The sequence below is a fragment of the Nothoprocta perdicaria genome, unplaced genomic scaffold (genome assembly GCF_003342845.1).
Source record: "Nothoprocta perdicaria isolate Ctin4 unplaced genomic scaffold, notPer1 scaffold_49, whole genome shotgun sequence".
In the NCBI taxonomy this organism is placed as follows: Eukaryota; Metazoa; Chordata; class Aves; order Tinamiformes; family Tinamidae; genus Nothoprocta; species Nothoprocta perdicaria.
This window is the reverse complement of record NW_020455743.1, coordinates 1,829,551-1,854,561: the sequence shown is the minus strand read 5'-3', so window position 1 is coordinate 1,854,561 and position 25,011 is coordinate 1,829,551. Positions and strand designations below refer to the sequence as shown.

The 25,011-nt window shown below is 41.9% G+C and overlaps 1 protein-coding gene across 1 annotated transcript in view; it reads left to right on the top strand.

Annotated features, from left to right (window-relative positions):
* Positions 1–25,011, top strand: part of DMD (dystrophin) — a 396,717-nt gene that overhangs the window by 48,750 nt on the left and 322,956 nt on the right. The window contains exons 5-6 of the mRNA XM_026047293.1: positions 5,809–5,910; positions 10,635–10,743. The gene's annotated coding sequence lies outside the window, so the exon portion shown is untranslated. The remainder of the gene's footprint in view (positions 1–5,808; positions 5,911–10,634; positions 10,744–25,011) is intronic.

Here is a 25,011-nt window from a genome sequence, read left to right as displayed (position 1 = left end):
CAATCTAGGCGAAGCAGGAACATCTGCTCGATATATTCTAACTCATATCCCGTCCTAAACATTTTGTACTACACCTTTTTATTATGATTAATTGATTTTGTCTTATTGCCATATGGCCACTATAGCCAAATTCTTTTCATACCCCATGTAGAGCTAATAATTTGACTTATCTTCAGTTCTTCCAGGAAATGTCATTTTCATGGCAGATGACCTCTAAAGTAGTGACGACCTCTTAAAATTTTGCTCTTTTAGGAAGAGGTCCTTTGTATGGTGCTTATTTCAATGCAACAGTTTTCTAAAATATCTTGATTGTTCTCTTAAGTTAAGAGTTTTAACAGGTATATCTACTATATAGCCTCCTGTGACTAGATAATGACTTTTCATATGTGTTCTTTGAAATGTATGGACATTTAAAAGAAAAGATCTGGTGAATTTTACTACTTTGTTCTCCCTCTCCACAGCTGATTCCAACACCATTTTGGGAGCTTAGTTTGAGTGTTATGCATTTAAAGAAACAGCCATTTAAGTTAATGGAAAAAGACTGCTTATTTACTCATTAAAGTGTCATTTTTGTAGGTGAGAGCATGAAATTGCTGGTCTGCCCGTTACAGATTTTCTTAGTGATAGAGAAGCTTTACACCACCTTTCTGCCTAGGCCACTGCTAGAATGGTTTGTTAAATGAATTACCTGCAGTTTTTCACAAGTGCCTAATGTGTGTGGGGGGGGTGCATTTAAATTCTGCAACCTGTTCTTACGATGTTCATGGAACATTAGCATTTTATGTAGAAATACGTAAAATATTGAGGCTTTACCAGGCCTGTCACTTGTCTCTATCTCACTCGTGGCTCGGGCCTCGCTTCTCTGTGTCCGCGGGGCTGTTACCCACCCCTGTGTGGGGGACAGTCGTAACGATGCTGTGCAAGTGCCTAAGCTCAGCACCCAGGAAGCCGCGGGCTGTGCGTCCGAGCTGCCGTCGGCATCCGGCGCTCCCTGTGCAACAGCGAAACTGTGGTGTATTCTAATTAAGTGTCCCCTGCCCCTTCTTCTTCGTGTTTCTTGAGTTTTCAGTCTGCTCCATGAGTGGGAATGTGCAGTGCCAACTCAGAAGAAAAAATGAGGCCACTTGTCTAGAGCAGGAATTCCTGTGACTGCAGTATACTCACTTTTGCCATCCGCCCTCCTTTCTTTTTCAGAACCTCAGCTTTGCGTTGCGGGAATTCTTTTGGTGGGGGATGGAAAGAGGCACCATAACCTCACCATTGATTTATGGCTTTTCCCTTAAAGTATCTGGAAATATTCACTGAAAAGTAGAAAATAATATTTCAGTGAACCATGCTGGAGTCTTTTTTTGTGCGTAAATAAGGAAATCTATCACAAAGAATTTTGATTAAAAGTTATATTCTCCCTCAGCATAAAGATAAGAAAAGTATTGTATAATGAAATATAGTTTTCAGTTGTGAAGTCAAAAAATATTTGAGGTTTATGTCTGATTATTTTAGAAAGTTGTCTTGAAAACCTCCAAAGCATTTTACAGTGTTTTAGTATGTCTGCTTATTAAACATCACTGCTTTGTCTCGGTAAAGTGCAGAGAAATTGTTTACAGCTTTTGTTTTCCTATCAATGCATTTTCTTCTTTAATCTTTATTTAATTTACAATCCTGATAGGAAGAGATCATGACTTCTAAAACACATGCAATATTAATTTAAAATGATGCATATTTTAGGGTTGTAATTCAGTTCTCATTTTGGCGCTGCACTTCATGACCATGTAGCTCTAATTGCCCAGAGCTCCTGCTACTCTCCCTGCAGAAAAAATACACCTTCTCACTGGGAAATCTGGTCCCCAAATTTTCACCCATGTTAGGAGAGTAGGTGAATCCGTGCTTGTGAATCTCACATAGACTGGTGATGGCTGGGATGCTGCCCACGTGTTATGTAGAGTGCCTGGGGCTCCCAGCATAGATGCAGCATATGTTAAGCAGCACGTGTGCGTCTGCGAGGATGGTCACCAGCCCCCGAAATAACATATGCCCAGCCAACAAACTTCCCCTGTCGTTGGCGTACACACACCAGAGGTTTGGCCAGAAAGCTGGTGGCAGCTGGGGAATGTGCATTTTCCACGTTGGGAGCTGCAACAGCAGACCTGCCTAGTCCACAGGGGGCTGTAGACAAGTCCCTGTCGTATTTTCCAGGCTGTCAATTTATTCAGTGTTCTGGACTGCCATGGCATTGGCCATGGTGGAAGCCAGCGCAGCCTGTTCTGCGTGGGGCTTTCGGCAGCTCTGGCGCACTGTTTTAGCACCGGTGCAAACCCTTGGACGGTGTCTCGTCAAGTAAGGGTGGCCTCTCCTGAGTTCTTGCTGTTTCCGTGTGTTTGAGAAACAGCAGTTTCCAGCAAAACTGTATTTTCATTTGCCATATGTGTGGAAAGCTTAATTAGCGTATTCATCGGGCGCATTCGTTAGCCAAGAGGTAGCAGTGCAACTCTCTTTACAGGACCTTCATAAATGGTGAAATTCCAGTAGAACCAGCCAGATTCTGCCTGTGTCCCATGGATTTTCTCATACCCAAAGTGAGCGTGCTAGAGCAGTGAGTGCTCTCGAATCAACATCTTTAAGAAGCTCTCTTTACCTTGCTCTGAGGTACACGAACACAGCACGGACACAGATAACTCCTGCTAGCTCCAGTAGCGCCTTGGTCTTGGTGGTGACGGGCAGGCTTTGGGTCCTGCCCTAAGAGTACGTGGATGGCTTGCGCAAGTGCACAGGCTAGATGGTAACTACTGTCCTTTTGCTGTGAGCAGACTGTGGCAGCGCAGGTGGTGGCTGTCACCTTTTCCTTCCCTTTGGCGTTGAACGGAGGGCCAGTGCTGGGAACGCAGCCGTTACGCAGCCCGGCCGTGTGAATGCAGTGCCCCGGAGCGAGCGGGTCCGCGTGCCTGGGGACTCGCTCAAGGGACGGGGTTTGTCAGGCTCTCCCCCGGCGGGCAGCGAGCGCTTCAGCGTCACTGCAGCGGGTTCGCGCGCCTGGTGCCTCCGTGTTTAACACCGTTTTGTGATGTTTTTAGGTTATGTTGGATATTAACGTGTAGCAATCAGAACGTAATTGCAGCTCAAAGAAACAGGCTGTCTGCTAATCGCCGTGGTGTCCCACAGAGCGATAAGATATTGAGAACTTATTCCCGCCGGACTCTTATTCTTATTTCCACAGAAATCTGAAATTAAGCGTCATGCTGTATTTGATAGATTTACACGAGGCGTCTTGGTTTAGGTCAAGGCTGTTGATTTTGAAAGATTGGACTTCACAAGATTATTTTTTGTCGAGCTGGGGGAGCTGTTGATTGGCAGCGAACAACATTATGTTTTTTGATACCACGCTGAGGAAAAAAAACGCGACTGTGTTCTATGCATAAAGATCAAATGCCTTTTCAAATGTTTATGTAATAGGTAGATGTGGGATATGGGAGGAAGTTTTTGTACCGAGGGTGTATGCCTAAGCCCTAATCACAGGATAATGGCACTGGGAAGGAGTGTGAAACCTTTGCTGTCGAATGTCAGGTCTCACAGAACCATTAGTCATTCATTTTGGTTTTTCCTTTTCTCTTTAATTTTAAAAGAGAAATTAGCCTATTTCGGAGTATGCATATGAAAAATGATGGTACAAATTTCAGTACAGAAGGCAGGGTAGAAATAAATACTGAACAGTCAAAATTCACTGCAGCTACAGGTCTTGAGTAGTCAGCTAGCTTAGGAATAGTTCTTTTATTTTGAAGGTTCTTTACGGTATGAATTTTCAATTTTCAATTCCCAGTCAAAGAGCGTGACTGCTAATGGTGATTGCTGTGAACGCCGCGACATCAGGTATGTGAGGGAGCCTGGGAGAGCCTGAGGAGAGGCCGCTTTCCCTCCTGTTGAGGAAGGCAGGCAAAGAGGTTAAGCGCTGGCCATGACTTTAAGGGAAGGACCAAGGGCCCGGGTTAATCCTGCTGCTGCTCCTGCTGCCCGGGGTCTTGGCACGGGGCCGGGGGCTGCCGGGGCCCTTGGCACGGGGCCGGCACCCCTCTGCCCCCGGTGCGTGTGGGAGCGCGGCTGGCACAGGGAGCAGGGGCCAGGCGCAGTGGGTGCCTCTCGCGGTGCCGGATCTCCCCTCGCTGCAGCTGCCTCCCAAAGCTGCTTCCAAGGAGCTGTCCGAGCTGGAAAGCAAAGCACAGGGAGCGGGGAAGGCCGAGAGGCTCCTTCTGAGGCACGTTCATGGAGCAGATGCAGTCACTGGGGCGGGTGCGTCCGTGGTGCTCCAGCTCAGCGGGATTGGATTCTCTCAGGGACTGGAATGCTCTCTTTTCTTCCGTAAAATGCCTTTTAACAGGACATTTCCTGCTGAAGTTACAAAGTATAGAAGAATTTCTGGAGCACTTATAATAACAGAACGCAACGCAGACCTAGCGAAATACTGAGGACGGTCTACTTGGTGGGGGGAAGAAAGTGAAAAAGGAAAAAGTTAACATGAAAATGACTATTTTCCTTCCAGACAGGCTGAAATTGCATTCTTCATTGGCACTCTTTGATTTTTTTTTCTTTCTATAGGGATTAAGGGAGTACAGAGTTAACCTAATATGGAAACAGAAGGAGAGTAGGGATTTGATGATGGGTTGCTCAACAAGTTAACTCTCCTGACAAATATCTGATTTTGCTGTAGCTTTTCAGTACTCTTTCTCTATGTATCCTCATAGTTATGTATCATTAAAAATAAAAAGGAATAAAGTACAAACATGAAAATAAAGTTGGAGAGGTAGTGGATGGTCTGCAGGATTACATCAGACAAGCTGCAAAAATCAAACTGTAAAATAGATGGGAGAAGAGTGGAGGGGAGAGAAGGAGGGAAGAGAAGTAGATAAAAGAAGCAAAAGAAAACAATTGGGGAATTTCAGATAGCTCTGGGATTTTTCCTTTTCTGTCTATTTTGGCTGATGTTACCGTCTGCTACTTAAATATGAAAACAACATGTATTTCGGAACTAGATAGATTGTTAAGCTTTTTATAAATTTTTACAATTATATATGTTTGAGGTTTTGCTCATTTAATTACCTACATGCAGTGCTGCAAGCATTATTTTTAATAGTGACTATTTTATGGAGGCCTAGATAGGCTGAAAGAGTGTGGCAGGATTGGCTTGGGTTAGCATATGGAGGACACCTTTCCAAACTAAAGATGAAAATTGCTAGGGAATATGCAGTTACTCATTCCGTGGGTGTCATTGCTAATGACAGATGCCTTCCCGGTCCTTTAGGAGCTGCCACTGTTTCCATGCCTTTGTTTTGAATTCTTCGGCATGAGCACTTTACTATAAAGCCTTTATCATATTGCTAAATTCAGCATCAGCGCTGGATCTGATCGTATCATTACAACGGCAGGTCCTGCAGAACAGAGTGGGTCCTGCAGCACTTGTTGTTCATGTAAAGCAGACACCAAGGCAAAGCTTTCCGAGTGACATTTCAGATGCTTGTTCTTTCTAGTATGAATTTATGCCAGTTTTAGAATAGTCTTATTGAAAACTTAGGAAACCTATCACTTTATATTTTGTTGACATTGCTCTTTTTTACCTTTCTTTGCTTCTGACTCATGACCCTCTTTGTCCTTAGCTGCTGCTGTTCCTAAATTTTCTGAAAAAAAAAAAAAAGGAAAAAAAAAACAGTCCTGGGCAGAAACTCCTCTCCTGGTTGTTTAAAGCCTCCCATGGAGCTCTAGGACTTTGCAGTTTTATTGTATATGCTATGATTAATCTACATTGCATGTATTTTTATTTTTCAGGAAACTGAAGCAGCAGTTCAGGCTAAGCAGCCGAATGTGGAAGAGGTTTTATCCAAAGGGTGTCATTTACATAAGGAAAAACCAGCCACTCATCCAGTCAAGGTAATGAAGCAAACCTTAGCAATATCCATTACTGCGTAATGGGTTATGCTTCCCCTGTTGTACACTTGTCCTTGACATGCTCTGTTTAAAATCAATGCGAGAGCTTGGCAAATAGCAGTGGTTGTGATCTCTGACAGCAGAGCCAGGGATAATGTAACATTCCTAGCTAGAAAATTCTTGCATATTGCAATGGAAGAATTATGTTTGACATTAATGTTTCTCCATCTATTCAAGTGTTACCTGTGTTGAAAACAAATTTAAGGGGGTTTCTTTGTCTTATTAACTGAATCTGATAACATGTTTTTAACTTGCCCTATTTTAAATTACACTTTCAGAACTACTCTCAATCAAAAAAAGTGAATGTGTCTTTTCTAAAAGGTGACAGTCGAGTCACAGAAGGTCCTTTGCTTTGAAGTTTTCCCTGTATGAATGAAAAAAGACAAGTCAATATGGAACATTTCCACTCTCTTTTATCTCTCTGGGTATTCATACAGAATGACTTGATTCCTGTTTAGGAGCAGAGAAATACATTGTTAAGAAGGCAGTTCCCTCTCAATTCATCTCTTTTTGAAAAATGTGCCATTGAATCCTTTCTGCCAACATAGAAATCAGTTTGAAGGGGATATTTTTTGCTCAGTTTTGTAGTGTTTTGTTAGACCTTCATAGAGTGTCATTTGCTATCCTGGAGGATCTTGAAGCAGAAAATAATAAAAAGTTAAGAAGTCTGCCGGTGACCTCTAACGTGAATTTCTTGTTTTACCACCTCTATTTATTCATTATATTTGGAGTATTTTTTTCCTTTCTTTTGCAAAATCTCCCCTCACCAAGTCATTTATAAATCCCATCATCATGTCTCCATTTAGAGGAGAACACTTACGCACTTATCTCCACTTTAGAAACTAATGCATATTTAATGATGTTTTGGTTTCTTTTCTATTTTCCTGAAGAGAAATCCTTGCAAATAGTTCTCGTATTCTTCTTTTTCATTTTTTTTTTTAATGACCGGTGCTCACTGAGAAATACTAATCAGTGAGAAATACTAAAGGAGATGAAGCAGAGTCACTTAGAAGTAGTGTGCTGATCAAAGGGTGCAGATACAAAGCTTTTGGCTCTATTATGTATTTTTTCTTGGCTATTTCATGCCTATTGCTACTGGAAAAAACCTTGCAGTGGCTGCATTCACTTGTTTGGTATGGCTGCACTTGCAATCTTAGGAGATGTTACTCAACATTTTAACAAGCAAAATATGTGAAATAACAGAAAACTGCAGGTTTGGGCTTCTCCACATTTTTTGTAATAAGCCTGTGATGAATCATGGAATGAATCATGGAATAATATTTGTCATGCTCAAGGAGAAGGCTTAGCAATGCTACTGGGCACCTTTGACTGAGGGGTACTTGACGTGGGATAAATCTATGCAGACCAAATTTCTGCCCTAGAATTATAGTCTGCATCCAGTTCTTTTAACAGTGACCATACTAAGGACACTGAAAACTGCCAAATATTAGCCATTTCTAAAATTATAAAACCAGATTTACTCAAGCACAGTAGGCTGGGACAAGATAACCCCAAATAGAGATCATGACATTTCTTGAGTTGCAGTTTTGAGGATGAATACTATACAATGCATCTGTGAGAAAATTAATAACTAGCAGTGAAGCAGTGGGTATTTCTTTCTTAGTTGAATATTTCATTCCTAATCCCTCTTTAATTGCATTTTACTTTTTTTTTATTACATTCTGTAGTTCATTTATGTGATGAACCTGTGAAGTTAGTTTCTGTTTCTGACTGTTTTGTCAGAATTGGTGAATTGCTTTTTTGATGTTGTAGTTCTCCTTAAGCTGCCAGCCCTTTGTACCGAGCTGATCTTCTGTCATGGTTCCTAGTGAGTTACTTGCACTACTGTTTGCTCTCTGTGCATTCCAGTGCACAATAATTCTCAACAAATTCTCAAGTATTTTCTTCAGCAGTTGTGGAATAAATTTGGAGGCTTAACTGAGGCTGGTGGGTTTCATGCAAATAAAGTATTTCACCTGAGAATATTCTCCAAGGTTGAATTAACTCCTAGGGAGCAAGATGGTATTTTCAGCTTTATTTATGCATGGGGACATTTACATGGAGATAAAAGCTGAAAGCTGCAGATGCTTCTGGATATCAAAATGGAAAAACTTACATTCTTCAGCATCATAATATCTAATATTTTACATGATAAAAACACAATTTTCACAATTTCAGTTGCAGCTGGAATTGCTCAACGCTTCTGCAAACAAGATATCAATGTCTCAAGTTGGATACACAGAAAAAAACTTACTTGGCTTCTTTAAAGACATTAATTAATATTAGTTTGTATTACTGGAGAATTCCATAGAAAATTACTTCTTTGGGGCAGCCTTGGCTTAACCATTCCTTTTCCCTCTCTAATTTCCATCTTAATTCACCAGTGTTTTCATTCTTTCCAATAAATGGTGTAGAGGCCCTGGAAAGTTCAGCCTTCTTTGTCACAGACTTTGACTCAGACCTCTCCTGTGCTGGAAAACAGTATTAATAGCCATAGTTGACTTAATTCTGGCATTTTGTAATCTTCAGCCATTTGTCTTTGCCACCTTTGTAAGATACTTTCATTTCATTGTTTTTATGGTAAATCCCATCTCTCGACTTTACTCCTGCCTCAGCTGAGATTAGTTCATGTATGATTGTTTAACCTCACTTAAATTGCACCTAGGCCAACTCAGGAAGGAAATCGATAAATCAATAAAAATATTCTCCAGTGGAAGGTATTTTGAAGTCGCTATTGTCACCAGTGCTCAAGGAGCTGCAATTACAGCAGAATTGTTCCACTTTAAGTGAATGTTTGAATGTGGACAGGTTGATTTATGGCAGATGTGAGACTGGATCAAACTGTAATTTGGAAGTCTGGAACTTTATTCTCTTTGGCCAGTTGTATAGTGCCTTAGACAGCCCTTTGTACCGTCTGCAGGGAGCGTGGTCTGTGCTTTGTCATTGCTGGAGAGAAATCCCTGGCTTGCGTCCGTGCGCGAGGGGAGCAGCTACTCCCAGTGAGGACCAGTGTTATATTTATAGCAAACATGTGTCTTTCCTCACTTGCTGTGAATAGATTACAGTCAAAACTACGCCAGAATAAGTGTCATCTTCCCAGCTTCTGTTTTCAAGGGCGCTCTGCTCCCATTGTTACTATTGAAATAATGGATATTGGAACCATTCTTTCCATCCTAAATTCTGAAAAAAAAACTCTTGATCTAGAACAACAGAAAAAAATAGGAACTTGTAGCTCTATCAAAAAAAAAAAAAAAAAAAAAAAAAAAAAGTATTCCAGAGTGTGGGTTTCTGTGCATTCGTGCTCCGCACAAAAATAAAGCAGGAGTTTGACAATGACTTGTCATTGATAGCGACTTCTGTCACACACACCTGATGGCTTCTTGTGCATTTTCCTCCTGACTGTTCTCAGAGAATCTGTGATATTGCAGAGTTCTGGTTTTAAGCTACTCCAACAGCTAAAGACGTGCTGTATGCCCTTGCACAGAGCTGTCTCCCCTCTTTCCTACTGTGTCAAAAAGCTGTCCAGAATTCATGGCAGGCAGTATTCTGGCCTCTGTTGGGGACAGATGTGAAGGAAGTTCTTTGCAGAATTAGAGTTTTCACTGGTGGAACTTGGGGCGATGTGCAGAGCCTGCAGAGAGATGCGCGTGCAGAACGTGCTGCTGCCCGGCGAGACGCTGACCTGGCCCCGCGAGCCTTGTTCCCTGCCTCTCTGCTATAGAGCCCTGTCTTTTGGGGTTCAAGGCAATTAAGTTCTCTTCATTAATAGCCATCCTGTTTCCCTCAAGCCTGGATTATGATGAAACTCTATACTGAATTGGGAGTGGGATGGGGATATTCAAAGCCCCCGTGAATGGCGTGGGGCCGCTGCTGCTGCCTGCAGCAGGCAGCCAGGGAGCAGCCTGCGGCACAGCTGGGGGCTCCGGTGATGCCGGCAGCAGCCGCGAGCCCCGTCCTGCGGCAGGCTCCCAGCGAGGAAGAGGAGGGCTGGGATTGCGGGGTCCGCAGTGCCCCAGTGCCTCCCTGCGTTACCCGAGGGCTGACACAAATCACAGCCCAGCCTTTCACCTGGAAGCAACAGGTCAGCAGCCAGTGCTCAGGACTGGCGGCCCACGCGCTGCGCCGGGAGATTGGCCGCAGTCTCCGATTTTTTCCTGTATTTGATGTTACAAATTACAGAGATTTCATTAGCCTGTTTATGCAATACACAGTTCACTTCTGCAGTTCCGTTAGCCAAACGAACGTGACAGGGTTGTAAAAACAGCTCTTAGGTGCTCAGAGGAGGTTGCCCTGTGCTCGCAGGGCAGCCCGTCTGTGGGGGCAGAGCGTGGGCGGCCGGGCTGTGGGGCTGGACCTGTGGGGCCAGGCCGGGCTGCCAGCGCCTGCCCTGCCCCGACGAGCACCAGGAGGGTCCCGGGAGCCAGGGTGCTCTCCAAGAGCCAAGGTGCTCCCCACGCCCCCGCCCTGGCAGCCCTTTCTTGCTGCCGGGGGACGTGCATTAGGAATCCTGCAGTCCTATCTGTGAAAACTCATCACTGGTTCAACATACACTGGGGTTTTTTTTTTTCAGTTCAGGCTGTCCAACACAATCAAAACACAAAGCAAAAAGTGGAAAAAAATTGTTATAAATTTCATATATATATAAATGTATTATTCTTCTGTTCTAGAGAAAATTAGAAGACTTGACTGCTGACTGGAAGGCAATAAACCACTTGATTCAACAACTAAAGGAAAAGCCAACGTTAGGAGCACCTGGCCTTTTCTCTGCAGGTGTCTGTAAGTGCTTCAGTATGTATGTCTTTCAAAACAAAGTTGCAAATTACACATTTGTAAATGAGAATGCTGGTGTAAAGTTCCTCTTTTTTATTATTATTATTATTTATTTATTCTTTCTATTTGGTATAAAGTGTCCCAACAGATGAATTAGTTTGTAGGTTTGGTGAAATGATTGTAGGGTGCTTTTCTTAGTGTTACTGTTTCAGAACGTTGTTTCTTTATCCTCGGAAGAGCTGACTTCATGACTTTCTGTAAGCAACCGTGGAGGGAGGTTGCTGATAATTTAAATCAGAAAAATAATAATGCTCTGGGTGAAGTGGATATAGGCCTTTCACAGAAAGAAATTCTGAAATTGCTTTTTAAATATGGTAGGGCAAGGAAATGGCACTGTTTCAAGGCAACGGCTGATGTATTCATAGAAGAAATTGTACTACAACCTGGTGGGAGTAATTTTGGAGTTAAATATTAAGTCTGTGATATCTATCTGTGGATGCCTGAGCTGATGTATCGACAGTAGGAGACTTGATCTCTTTCTAATTTTAAATTATTTGGACAATATTTATGTCATATTAATCTCATATGTCTTGGTACCTGCTGCTTCCCTGCGAGGACTGCCGAATCATTTCTATATACTTGATGCATGGATTTTTTTTCCACTGCTTTCCTCAGAAATGTTGTCATTAAGTATAGGTGGAAAAAAATAGAGAATGAGTGCTGGATTTTCAAAAGTCTAAGTTTCTAAAGTCTCTAAGATTCTTCCCTTGATATTAAAGTCTTTCCATCCCTTTGATACAGAACTTTGCTCACCCATAAAAGCTTCAAAGCTGGACAGTATGTCTGGGAGCAAAAGGAAACATTTTCCTCATCAGATAGTCTGTAACTCAGGGTATGTGACTCCCGTAGCCAACTGGGAGCTGATCATTTGCAGGATGTTGATCCTACATTGTTGCCTTTTAACTTTCTAGTGGTTGGCATAAAGGCAAGCTGGTCCTGGAGAAATCTCTGCTTTCTACTAGTGACTCTAAAGCTCCATATCAGAAAAAGTCTTTGTACAGGGAACTAAATAATTGTACCACAGAGAATTCGGAATATTCATTATTAGAAGAAGGTCCAGTTTCTGTCAAAGTAGAGTACATCAGTCCAAGCGGAGATGTCTTGCTCATGCCATATTAAATGCTAGCAAATAGAAGCAATTGTTAAGTTTTAGCTCTTTGGTTCAAGTGGCAATCATATCCATTTTATAAAAAGGGCTAAAGACTGCTGATATTTTTAGAACCCTTCATGCAGCCTTGCTTTACAGATGCTTTTTCCTCAGGCACACTGCTGAAATTCACCTAATGACATGGTAGAGCTGAAGAGATGTGTAATCATTTTTGCTGCGCTGGGTCACTGAACTGGCTGCGTCAGTTTTGCCTGTCAGCAGGTTATGTCAGCTGCCAGGGGAGGAGAGGTGGGAGAGCTCTGAAGGTGTTGTTGCAAAGGAAAAGGTAATAACTGAACGAGAGAGAGAGCACAGCCTGCAACAGATTGCTGTATTAGCTCCACTTTAACCAAAGAGTTGCAGAATTGCTCATTTACTTAAGTTCTAAAAGTAGACTCTGAAAAAAAGAACATTTCTGAGGTACAGGTGGAATTACACGTGTAAAATTGGGGCAGTGGTACAAGAATTAAGATGTTCTTTCTAATGCTAATAACACTTAAAATTTGAATGTGTGCTCCATAGTTTTTCTTTATTTGGGGTCAGTTTAGCACAATCACATCATTATCGGTGTCATCACGGAAAGAGAGATCCGCTGAGGCTGGAAGGCACTTTCAGAGATCCAGAGGGTGCCTAGCCCAGCCGCCTGCTCAAAGCAGGGCCACACGGAGCACATTTCCCACGGGGCTGTCCCCGCTCCGGGTAAAGAGCATGTATTTCACGTTCCTTTTCAGCGAGGTTCTCGAGGGAGAGGAGGGTGTGCAGGAGGCTGCTCCCCTCCTGTGCTGGGCAGCGCTGCGAGGAGCCCGGGCGGCAGCGTCCCCTTCCCGCAGGGCCTTCCTGCCGCCGTCTCCCGCCGCGCTGAGGCTGTGCAGAGTCACCCATGTCCTTGAGCTCCGATCTCGCAGAAGCATATCACCCTAAAATAAGCCTGCAGCATCCCCAAACATTTTGCTTAGAGGTCACTTTTAAAGAAAAATGCTTACAGTGGTTTTGGAAAGACTCTTTGAAGCAAAGATAGGATCTTCTCTTGATAGTTATTTTTTTACTGATTCTCAGAGGCTTTTGTGGCCACTAGAATTTAATAGTGTTCACATCTGTGTCCAAGACTAGGAGCTCACTAACCTCTACTGCCCTGTCAGGTGTCATTTGTCAGATAGGAGGAAGAACTTCATTCCTGTGAGGGTGCCAGCGCCCTGGCACAGGCTGCCCAGCGAGGCTGTGGAGTCTCCTTCTCTGGAGATCTTCCCAACCCGCCTGGATGCCGCCCTGTGCCCCGTGCTCTGGGTGTCCCTGCTGGAGCAGGGGGTTGGACTGGATGATCTCTAGAGGTCCCTTCCAACCTCAACCACTCTGTGATGCTGTGATTTGGTCTTGTGTGGTTTCAAGAAGCCAGCCAGAGGTTTGGGGGGCTACGAGATGTATCATCTGTTGGCTACAGTAGAGGTGAAGAATAGAACTGCAAAGCATTAATGTTTATTTCCAGGTCTGTGCATTACCGTTTCTTCAGCGCATGCAGTACTAAAAATTGTCCTTACTATCCCACTATCCCACTCTTGGGCATAATGAGCAACAGTTATTTTCCAGCAAGGAAAATGTCTTGGAAGTTAGTCTTTACTAAGGTACCTTCACCCAAAGTTGACTCAGGAAGCAAATCAACTTGCTGCCTGTCCTTGGTGTTATAATGTGAAATGGTGCAGAGGTCTCTAATCAAACACCTCGATGCCTCGCTTAGCCTGCCACGTGGGAACATGTTAAGCTTAGAGGCACTCTATTTTGAAATGTACTTCACAGGAGGGATAAATTTTCGCACCGTCTTTGTATGCACTGATACGACTTCTTTTATACGAAAATGCTACCTCTGTATTTGCTTAATAAGATAGACGAAGCTTTACAGAGCTTTGTAAAGCCATATGAATGAATACAGTGTGGCTTTGGAGATGTTCTCGACTCTGTTTCTGAGGATAACAATTTCCATTTTTTTGTCATCATTGAAATATAGATATAACTTAGTAAGATGTTGAAAAATCTTGGTCATTTTTGTTTAGTACTGTATGTGAAAATACCAATTCTTATAATGATGCATATTCTTTTTAATTTGGGTCGAATCATATTAGTTTGCAGGCTTCTGGATTAAAAAGACTCACACATACCAGCCTTAGTTGGCTACCCATTGTGGTTTCCTTACTGGAGAGCTAGTTTCCCTGTGGTGTTCAGGAAAAAAAGTTGTCCAATTAGTCTATCTGACTTTCATTAAGAAGCTTTTTGCCTGTTTACACGTGTGCCACATCTTAAAAAAAAAATAGCAGTATGGCACAAAACTGCATGTGTTACCATTTGATTAGAGATTTTTCAAGGTCAAGACCCAGTTTCACAGGCAGTTCTATTTTTCAATACAGCTGACATCAGACACAAGCTGAAAGACAAACTTGTCTAATAAAGCTTTCAGATTCAATTTTCTCTCCACATTCAGCTTCAGGAATCTCTAGAGGTCATTCACAGCATGTGCTGCAGCACCAGCAGGGAGAAGTAATGAAAAGAGTCTGGATAAAAAGCTGACACTACCCCTTCAAAGCTGCATGAATAAAAACATAATAAGCAAGTTTATAAAGGCAAATCTCTGTGATTCACGGAGTTTCTATCTTGATCTTTATAGAATATTTTGATGTGAGGATCTGTTTTTGGATTATCTGACAGGTAGAAAAAATATATACAAAATATGCTTAAGCCGCAAAAGCCTGATTTAAATCAAAAGAAAGAAGGTTACCATATTAACATCTTATTTCAAGGGTCTCTGAGTAGGTTATTGGAAGTGTCAGTAATAAACAGGTGGGACAGGGCAGTTTCCAAAGCAGAATTGGACTTTGATTTTTCAGGATTTATCTGCCTAAATCAAAGAGTGCCTGTAGAGCTACATAGAACTTTTTATTGTACATAAATCTCTTATGAAAAGTAAATCAGCAGGTGACAATGAGAGTTGACTGCTCCATTGTTATTAAAAGCAATATAGAATCAGTGTTTGCTTTTCATGTTCTATAGCTATCGAGATTTATGGCATGAGAGTAATGCTGTCATCAGTCTTTCAAAGCAAAGCATATAATAGCATATTTCAACCATGTTGAAATATGGCCTGATATTTTTTTCTCAGGAGAACTGGCCTTGCAGCTTGTTTTCTTTCATTTAATTTCTCCATCAGTAGTTAATAGCAGCAGGATATACAGAATTCATTGTGATTAAACCTCATGAAATGTAAATGATACTGTACAGCAAGATTCATCAGAGTATTACTGATAACTTATGTGGCATTCTGTATACTAGTGAAGAACAAAGAAGTGAGTTATAGATACAATCCGTTTCCTTACATGGCAACATGAAATGGCTTAGGAAAAACAAATGAAAGGTAATTTTATTTTCCTCTAGAACTATGTTCAGCATCCATTGTAGAAATGAGAATTAGCTGTTTTCAAAAAAATGTGGTGAATTAGAATTGTATCTTTTTTTAGAGAACACATTCAAGATTTGAAGTAGTTCATCCCAAACCATACACACACACACACAAAAAAAAAAATCCTAATTCCTTTTACAGTTCTTAGTTAAAGTAGTAGTTTTAATAGAATTTTAGTCCAGAATCTAGTACAGATATTGTAGTCCAGGAATCTGTACAGATTAGGGGTCGACCTGCTGGAAAGCAGCTCCAGGGAGAGGGACCTGGGAGTCCTGGATGACACCAAGTTAACCATGAGTCAGCAGTGTGCCCTCGTGGCCAAGAAGGCCAATGGGATCCTGGCTGCATCAGGAGGACTGTTGCCAGCAGGTCAAGGGAGGGAATCCCTCCCCTCTCCTCAGCTCTGCTGAGGCTGCACATGGAGTACTGGGTGCAGTTCTGGGCACCCCAGAATAAGACAGACGTGGAGCTTCTGGAGAGGGTCCAGCGGAGAGCGACAAAGGTGATTAAGGGACTGAAGCATCTCTTGTATGAGGAAAGACTGAGTGAGTCGGGCCTGTTTTCTCTGGAGAAGCCTGAGAGGGGATGAGATTAACATGTATAAGTTCATGAAGGGAGAATGTGGGGAGGAAGGGGCCCAGCTCTTCTCAGTGGTGGCCAGTGACAGGACAAGGGGCAATGGGTGTAAGTTGCAACACAGGCAGTTCCATCTCCATGTGAGGAGGAACTTCTTTCCTGTGAGGGTGCCAGAGCCCTGGCACAGGCTGCCCAGGGAGGTTGTGGAGTCTCCTTCTCTGAAGATCTTCCAAAACCTGCCTAGATGCCGCCCTGTGCCCCATGCGCTGGGTGTCCCTGCACAGGGGCTGGACTGGATGATCTCCAGAGGTCTCTTCCAACCTCAACCATCCTGTGATTCTGTGAAAGTTGCAGTGACTTTTCAACACCCTCCAACATCCTTGCTAGAAGTTCTGCCGTGACTGGAGCTGCCACGGAGCTTGGTCTCTTCTGTGGAGAAACATCCGTCCAAGGGAAGGAGGAAAGCCTGACTACAGCACAGGAGAGCAGGCCAGAAGCCACAAGTAACGGGCAGAGCTCATAACTGCTTGTAGCAGCTATGCTCTCATTAGAGGGCAGGACACACGGAAAGAAAGAATCATTCCTTAAACTGTTCGGATAAAGGCTGAGATGAGGAAAGTGAAAATTCTCTACTGCTTCAGCTAAGGAATTCCTTAATCTTGCTGCTCTTAAATGTTTGTGTGAGGCTTGTTGCTGGAGCATCAGCTCTGCTTCCTCCACCTGCGTCAGCGTGTCGCAGAGAGGAGGGCTCTTGGGGAGACGGGCACGTAGAGCCTTGAGTTCCTGGTGCTTCTTGTAACAGGACGTCAATGATCGGGTGACTTTTAAGTTCCTAAATGCAAGTTTTCTTTTGGTCGAACTAAAATAACCGTATGAGCAGTAGGGGTTAGTTTGACCTGAAAAGTATTACACGGACGTTGATAGAAAGCTTGAGAAGTGCTTCACAAATAGTACACGGCGAGATCATTTAGCATTTTGGATGAAGAGGGAAGAACAGCCCATACTTGCAGTGATTTAAGGAAAGTGACACTAAGCAGGTGACAGTGAAGATGCTGCGTTCTCACACTTGGAGCAACTGTTCTTGAATTATGCGGCATTTTCTGAAGCTCTCTCTGTGATGAAGGATAGATGAGGGACATTTTGCCATGAAAACTGTAAGACTGTTAAATTACATGATGCCTGAACTCTGCAACGCTGACTCTTTCAAAGCTTCTTCAGAACTCTTCTCATCATTTGTGTTTTCGTTTATGCAGTGCCCAAATTTCTACTGGCTGTTTAGTATTCTTAAGCGTTCGGCCCATATCTGTGTACAATTTTTCTACCCTTTTTTTTCTTTCTTCAGTGCTCCCTTTGGTTCAGGTGGCAATCTGTGCCTGTTAAGTCTGTTTGTAGCTCTCGGAATTGGAATAGGTGATTTTCTTAGGAGTGCAGCTGTTGGAGCTGCTGGCAATATGTGGCTTTCATGATATCAAAGAACTCGATGCTAAAGTTCAGTTCAGTGCCAACAGGGCTACATTGGAAATGTAAATTGTTGTCATATAGATTGACATCCAATTGAAGGCTGCATACTAAGGAATGGAAATTGTTACTTTTACTGACAGAAGGAATACTGAGAGTTGCTGCCTCATTTGTGATAGATGTTGTCACAACATTTTTTATAAGGCAACTATATATTATGTGGCAGTATTTGCTAGAACACCACTGCTGCCTTAGCACAAAGCATTCATTTTCATGTAATCTTCCTGTAACAACTGCTTACTGAGAGACTCCTATCATTGGCAGAAAAAAGAAATCAGCAACTAACTGCTTTCTGTGCAGGTACAAATAATGCTGGATAAATTTAGGCTGTTAAAGACAGTCTGACGCTTAGAACTGGAATTCTGCAGGTGGCCCCGAAGTGACCGAGAAAACTACGACATCCAGGGAAACTTAACTTGGGATCCAGGGGTCAATACTGAAAAGGTTCAGGGGAAAAGAAACAAAACAAACTCAAAGTGTTGATGCGTTGTGAAGTGACAGCAGAAATAAGCAATAACATTTAGTCATAGATCGCTTCCCAAAATAAAATTGCTTATTGACACTGTTTTAATATTGCTGAAGGTGTTCCTAGTGTTGATTCCATTTACTGCTTCAGAAGATGTAAAAACAGGATGCAGCATTTTCCTCAACGCTTCCCTTAATACAGAATTGAAAAAAACAAAACAGGTATTTTTTTCCTTAAAAATCCAGACACCTAAGTAGCTCTCATAAGGCAGATAGCATCTCCATTATATATTTTTTGCATAAGCAGATTGTCACTCTGTTTCACAGTTAAAATAATATTTAATATGAACAGCATCCCAGATCTCTTTGGGGTGCTTTGGGGTGCTACTGCAATATAGAGTTCTTAGGATTTCGGTCCCTCAAAACACCAACTCACTTGACATATTCACTCCTTATGGTTTTCTTTCACAGTTCTTAAGAGAAGGTTTTAAAATGTTTATTCCTATATAAAATAGAAACCTCCTTTACAGGATTGCTTAAGGAAAAAGTCCAAGCAATGAAAATTAATATGCACTGGCATATTGCATTGAATGCCTCTTAACTGTTGTCTTCACTGGTGAAAATAAACCTCTTCATCTGAGAGTGAAATACATGTAGCAAGGCACTGTGATTGAATATGTTTAACAATGTAGGCAAAGTTTGTACTTACCTTCTGAGGCAAGTAACTTTTGCCCAAATTTTTAATGCAGTAATCTACTCAAAACATTGATAAATACAGTAATCATATAGAACACAGTCAAACAGTATCTCGTTTACCCAAACCAGCGTTTACACTCTGGAGTCCTGTAGCCTTTCCGGCCAGACCAGTGAGATGTTCCACAAACAATACACAAGCCAAAAAAAAAAAAAAAAAAGTCACAGACATGATAAAGTCATCATAAGAGCTGATATTTTTTAAATATTACCCATTTATTTGAATGGAGAGTCTAGACCTCCCTAGACCTCCTACTGGAAACCTTTTCTTTGCCCTATAGAACAGATGCCGTATGAGCTGGCGGAGAAGGCTGAAGCTAGTAATGGTGACATAGGATATAGAAGACAAATGAGCCAGATGGGATTGTTTCTATCAGCTCTGGCTCTCCTGGTACTTTCTATCACAATAAAGAAACAGCAATATTTGAGGGAAGGAAATCACAAAGATGTTAGTGTTAACATACTTCGAGTCTGTAGTGTGCCAGTATCCCAACATCTGAAGCAACTCTTACATTAGTTTAAAAATGAAACAAAGCAAGAAAATAGTGTCAAGAACGGATTATTTTTACTGTAATAGAAATATCGGTGTAAAATTGCAGATACTCCTTCCAATAATCTTTAAGCTACTGAACAGAAGTTTTGAACACAATTGTGTTCATTACGTAGTTTGCTTAAATGAGAAGGGATATTTATAGGGCAAGGAGAGATTTTCAGATCTTGATTGATAAATTCAATGAAATTTTTTTTTAGTATGTAGTGTTTTAAAGCATTATCTCAACATTTTAATGGAGACTAGAATGTTTTCACCTACCTTTTTAAATATAGATTAGTGGTTATTATAACATAACTAGTGATATTTATTTAAATTGAATTTAGAAGTGTTTAATTACTATATGCAAGATTCTTCTGATAACTTTTTTAGTATCAGCGTCCACTTAATTTTTATGCTCACTATAACTGATCCATTCATTCCCTAGCCATAATCATTTTTCCATTTTTAATGGGTCCATCCGTCATTTTGATCACGTCCTAAGGAAAGATTCACAGGGAATACCACAATAACTGTATATTACTAAAAGGTTACTGAGCTTGAAAGCAGTTTTTCTTTCGGAAAGGTTTTGAATAGAACAGTAGGTCCATGTAGAGTTATTAATTATGCCTCACATTTTAGATCTATATGACAGTCTTCAATCCTGCTGCTACTTCAGTCATAGTGCAGCTAGATTAGACTAGTGCAGATTGAAAGCTCTTTCTCCCACAGAGAGAGTTGGGATTATAGCTTGAAAGCTCGAATACACAGGTATGCAGAATTTATTTTGCAGTGCCTCCTGTGCTGACTTCATTCTTACTGAGTATCTTTCAGCACTGAGAAAGTCTTGACAGGAACTGCTCCCGGCAGTAGCCTAGCTCATAATCTTAAGTCTTCTGCTTTGCAGCACTTAGTTTTCTTTACCTTAGTGTAAGGTACACTTATTTACATTATTTACATCTTTACCTTATTTACATTATAATGCATACAAGTCTGCTTAGGTGATGCATATGTAATGCTGTGGGGATACATATTCTCCTCATGGGTAGACATTTGTTGGCAGTAACTTTTTTGATCAACGGAGAGACTTCATTCTGAGTGGAAACTACCCAAAAAACATGTCCTTGCTCTCAGATTTGAAAGCTATTTTTTTGTACTGCAATAATCTCAGTTAAATTAGGAACTCTTATCTGTGTTCTCCACAGACAGTCTGTTTGTTTTCCTCCACAAGTCTGTAGTGACCCAGGGTGTGTAGCGAGCGGCTGTTGCGCTGCCCGCAGCCGCAGTTCCTGCCGGGAGCCCCTTGCGCGCGGGCGGCCGCTCGCGGGCCAGCTCCCTGTGCGCTCTTCCGTAACTCTGAAGGACAGAGGGATCAGGCTATTCGTTTATCACTAGGACAAGCCTAAGGAATAAATCAGTCCTCAAGCCACCTTCCCAGTTCTCCCTCAGGGAAGCCTGCTTGGAATGAGAAGATGCGAGTGTGGCTGCTTGTGCAGTGCAGAAAACCTGCCACAGTGAAACCCAGTAAAAAACTCCAAGAAGAAAAGAGAGAATTAGTCTCTGGGAAGGGAGAGGTCTTGGCCCATGTGCTGTCCTAGCCTCATGTTGTTCTGGTCCCGTCCACGATGGTGCTGGAAGATGGTGCTTGCCGTGGAAGAGGAAAGCCCCACTCAGCCGGGTGCAGTTCTGCGTGCAGGAGAGCATCCCTCGGGACTGCCCCTGGGGAAGCTGCTGCCTGTGTTAGAGGAACTGGCCCCCGGAACCAGGGACTTGTGCCTGGGCCGCTCCCGGGCGGGGATTCTCCGCTCAGTTTCTTCACCGTCCTGTCCGGGTGGGTGTCCTTGACCGAACAGAAATGGGGCAGAGTGGTTAGATGCTCCTGTGCGCTCATCATTCTTACTCCCCTTTCTCTTCCCGCTCAGTAGTTAAGTAAAAGGTTTGGTTTTTCAGAGTTGCTGGTCTTTGGAAGCACAACATTGCAATAAGCAGAATAAAATACAAAATGCTTTCCTGCGGTTAACTTTATTCTGCTTTTCCTATTTCTGCATTTAATATCTGAATTAGGATTGTAATTAGAATTTCATGACATGTCATGCTGCTCTTGAAATTTAACACTATGGGTTATTGGTGATTTGGGCATCTTGAAAATATTCTTTTGACTTTCTTGTGTTGTATTTCAAGGTTCAAAAAGAAGTTGAATACCACACCTAGTTCTGAATACTTTTGCCGTTTTGTTTTTAGAAATCTTTATCATGCTAATCAGGATTTTTTTCTCCATGATTTATTTTTCTTCTATTATTATTGTGTTGTTTATTGTGTTATTTTTATTATATAGTAGGAAGCACTAGTGGGAAGTTGTATTAAAAGCTGCAGGTTGGTGTAACTTAATATCTTGATAGGTGGGAGAGAAGGACAATTAAAACTTATCATGCCACAAGAGTGAGCTTACATGGACTTTAAATGAAGTTAAAAGTCCTTATTTTTTTTCCTAATAATCTTAGAGCAATGGTTCACATGGGATCTTGCTCAGAGATTTGGGCAAGAAAGAAAGAAAAAGATTTGATTCAATTTGATTCTGTTTGTGTATTTATAAACTAGTCCTGGGAGGAAAATAAAATCCTTCCCCTTAGAGTCACAAACACTGCCAGTGCAGTTGCAGATAAATTCTTTCAGAATATCTGATACTAAGCATTGTGTAATTAGTGTTAATTTCTATTGCTTTATTAATTGTCATCGATTATTTAGACTTTTCTGTTGAATGATCCATGTTGTATCTATGCAAACACAGAAGCGAGATTAAGGGCAGATATGCTGTTCCTCCTAATATTTTTGTAGGAGGAGATAAATATTCAGGAGAGATCCGAGCTGCACGTTCACTTTGTAGGTGCCGTCGCCGTCAGTAACTTGGTGGCTCAAGTGTCCTTGGCTGCTCGGTGGAAAGGGAGCGCGCTGGAGCGCCTCTCGGCAGCAGCACGTTCGTAATTCTGCGGAGAAGGTACCAGGACAGGGCACCTCCGTCAGCGCCCGACGCTGCTCGCGGGGGTTTCAGCTTCTTGCCGCAGGGGAAATGTGTGAGAGGAGACGCGGGAGAAAGGAAGTGCAAGCCCAAGCCCGGAACAGCAACCCTGGAACAGCATGAGGAGATTAGAAGTAGCCTGTGCTGCAGGATCTGTGGTTTGAAAAAACAATTAGTAATTGGTATAATATGAAAGCCAAATTTAATGGTTTACCTATTAAAATAAGTGCCTGACGCGTCCCTCACTGTCAGTCCTGGGGCCGGTCTCTTGCGGCGTATTTTATTATTCATAGATCATTTCTTTCAGGCATCTTTGCTCAGTTTTATATACTTCTTTATGATCTGATTATACTTTTAATTGAAAATATCCTCGGTGTAGCTTGATGACTGTAAGAGATGGCAGAAACTGATACACAACCTGATATCCTGGGGTCCATATCAGGAGGCACCTTTCCTTCAGTGGCTGAGTTGTTATTTTTTCTACAATTGAAAATCTGCTAGTGGAAAGAGAAATTCAGAAGTTTCTTATTCCTCTCTCTGCAGAGGATTGTATGAATTGATCACACTCACCTCTATGTCTTTCTCAAAGCCTTTATTTTATTTTATTTTATTTTATTTTATTTTATTTTATTTTATTTTATTTATTAACAAACTGAAGTACAGGTTACATTTTAAAACACTTCTAGCTTATGGTTATACTTAAGAGTTGTTCCAGGAACTGATATTGTCTCAAGGAAGTTCCCTGCTCTGGTGTTGCTGTAGAATGAGGACATCCCTAATCTATATATTTATTTATGTGAATAATCATTGAGAAGATCCTGTTAGATCATCTCTGTGTTATTCCAATCTTCCTTTATAGAGCTAAGTATTATTTTTTTGTTTCTTTATTTCTAAGCAATGACTTTGCAAAGGAGGCGCTATATGATAATATCCCTTTTGGAAACTCTTACTATATATAAAAAAGTTGGAAATTGGAAAACGGAAAGCACGCTAGTATTTTTGGGATGTCATTAGCTATTAGATATGATTTATGAAAATAGCAGATGTATTTTTAATAGCAATTTAACCCAGTTTATAAATTGCTGTGTTTTGGAGGGGTTACCACTCCACCATTTTTTAAGAAGCTTTGGATGAGCAGTCTTGGTAGATGTCTTAGAAATATTTAGGAAATCTCATATTGCATTGCTTCCCCTAAACCAGACCTTTATAGCTGCTCTTCCTCTAATAAATTTTGTCCTTTGCACATGAGATAAAGAAAACATATACTTCCAAGAGGCTTGGAAGGTCCACCAGACTGTTGTCATTTGTGAAGGTGGGCTGAATGCCCGAAGTTTTGAGCGATGGCTCTGCCGTTTTGTGCAGGATCTGCCGGCCTGCTGGGAAGAGGGGATCGCTCGGGGCAGCAGGCTGCAATGTCCCGCACGGCGGCTGAGCCGGCTCGATGGGCAGAGGCTCCACAGGGCCGAGCACTGACCACATCCCACGTTTTGGAAGTAGGAGGAGGCAGCAAAAGGGCTTTTGACCTGGAAGAAAGTCAAGAGAAGGTTTTTTGTTTGTTTTGTTTTTGTAGATTAGGCCGCTGCCTGAAAAAATGCTTGTAACAATGAGCCAAAAAATCCCTTTGGTTTTGTTTCTTGCTTTGTTGGCAGAGGAAAAACTTTTTGCACATTGATTCCTAGGTAAACAGTGTGGGATTAAATCAAACCTAGTTCTATTATTTTTTTTTTATCATAGTTGAACCAACACTCCGTGTGTATGCTCAGACCAAAATGTGTGGATGGCAAATGCCACTGATAGGTAGTGTAGAAATCCCATGCAGTTTGAAAGAATATAGCCTTTTTTTTGGTATGAATTGGTATGGTTTGTATGTATTTTTCCTTGGGTGGCAGACAGACTTTTAATATCCAGTTCAGAGAAAAGTAAGCAGAAAAACATATAAAATACAAATATATGCGTTGTTTTCGAGCAAACACCATTAAAACTTCTGAAAGCAAGAAAAGTATCTTAAAATCTGTTAAGAAAAAAAGAGAAGTTTTTTCATTATTGATTTCTAGCTGGTGTTGTTTGTTGTATGTTTTCCTTCTTCAGGCAATTAAGTTCATCACAGAGAGAGACGTACACAGGATTCTCTCTCATTTTTTCTCCTTGCTGAACAAAGATGAAAAATACAATAGCCCCCGATTGTAAAGATTCCACAGCCGCGAGCCAGGCGCCGCCGGGAAGCGGCCGGCAGCATCGCAGCCGAACCGAGTGCGACTGCGAGGGCCGTCACGCCGCCGCCGTGGCCCCGCTGGAATTCGCGTTACTTTCTCTGCAGGACAATGACGGGAAAGCAGGAGAGGACTGACGCTGCGGGGTTTTGCCCTGATACTGTTAGGTGTGATTTCGGAGCATTGAAGTTTGCAAGCTAGAGGTACCAACTGAGGCAACTGATAGCAGCACTTTGATTTATTTATTTATTTATTTATTTATTTATTTATTTATTTATTTATTTATTTATTTATTGAATGTGCTGACGTTCTTTTCAGGCTTCAGTGTATATTAACCACAGCAAGTGGTCCAAGTGAAACCGCAAGTGAATTCATGAACAGAGTAGTTCCCATTTGTATGGAATATCCAGTTGCTTTTGCCTTAAAAGAGCACCAGGTAGTTTTCCTCTCTCCCTTCCTTCCCTCCTTCCTTCCTTCCTTCCTTCCTTCCTTCCTTCCTTCCTTCCTTCCTTCCTTCCTTCCTTCCTTCCTTCCTTCCTTCCTTCCTTCCTTCCTTCC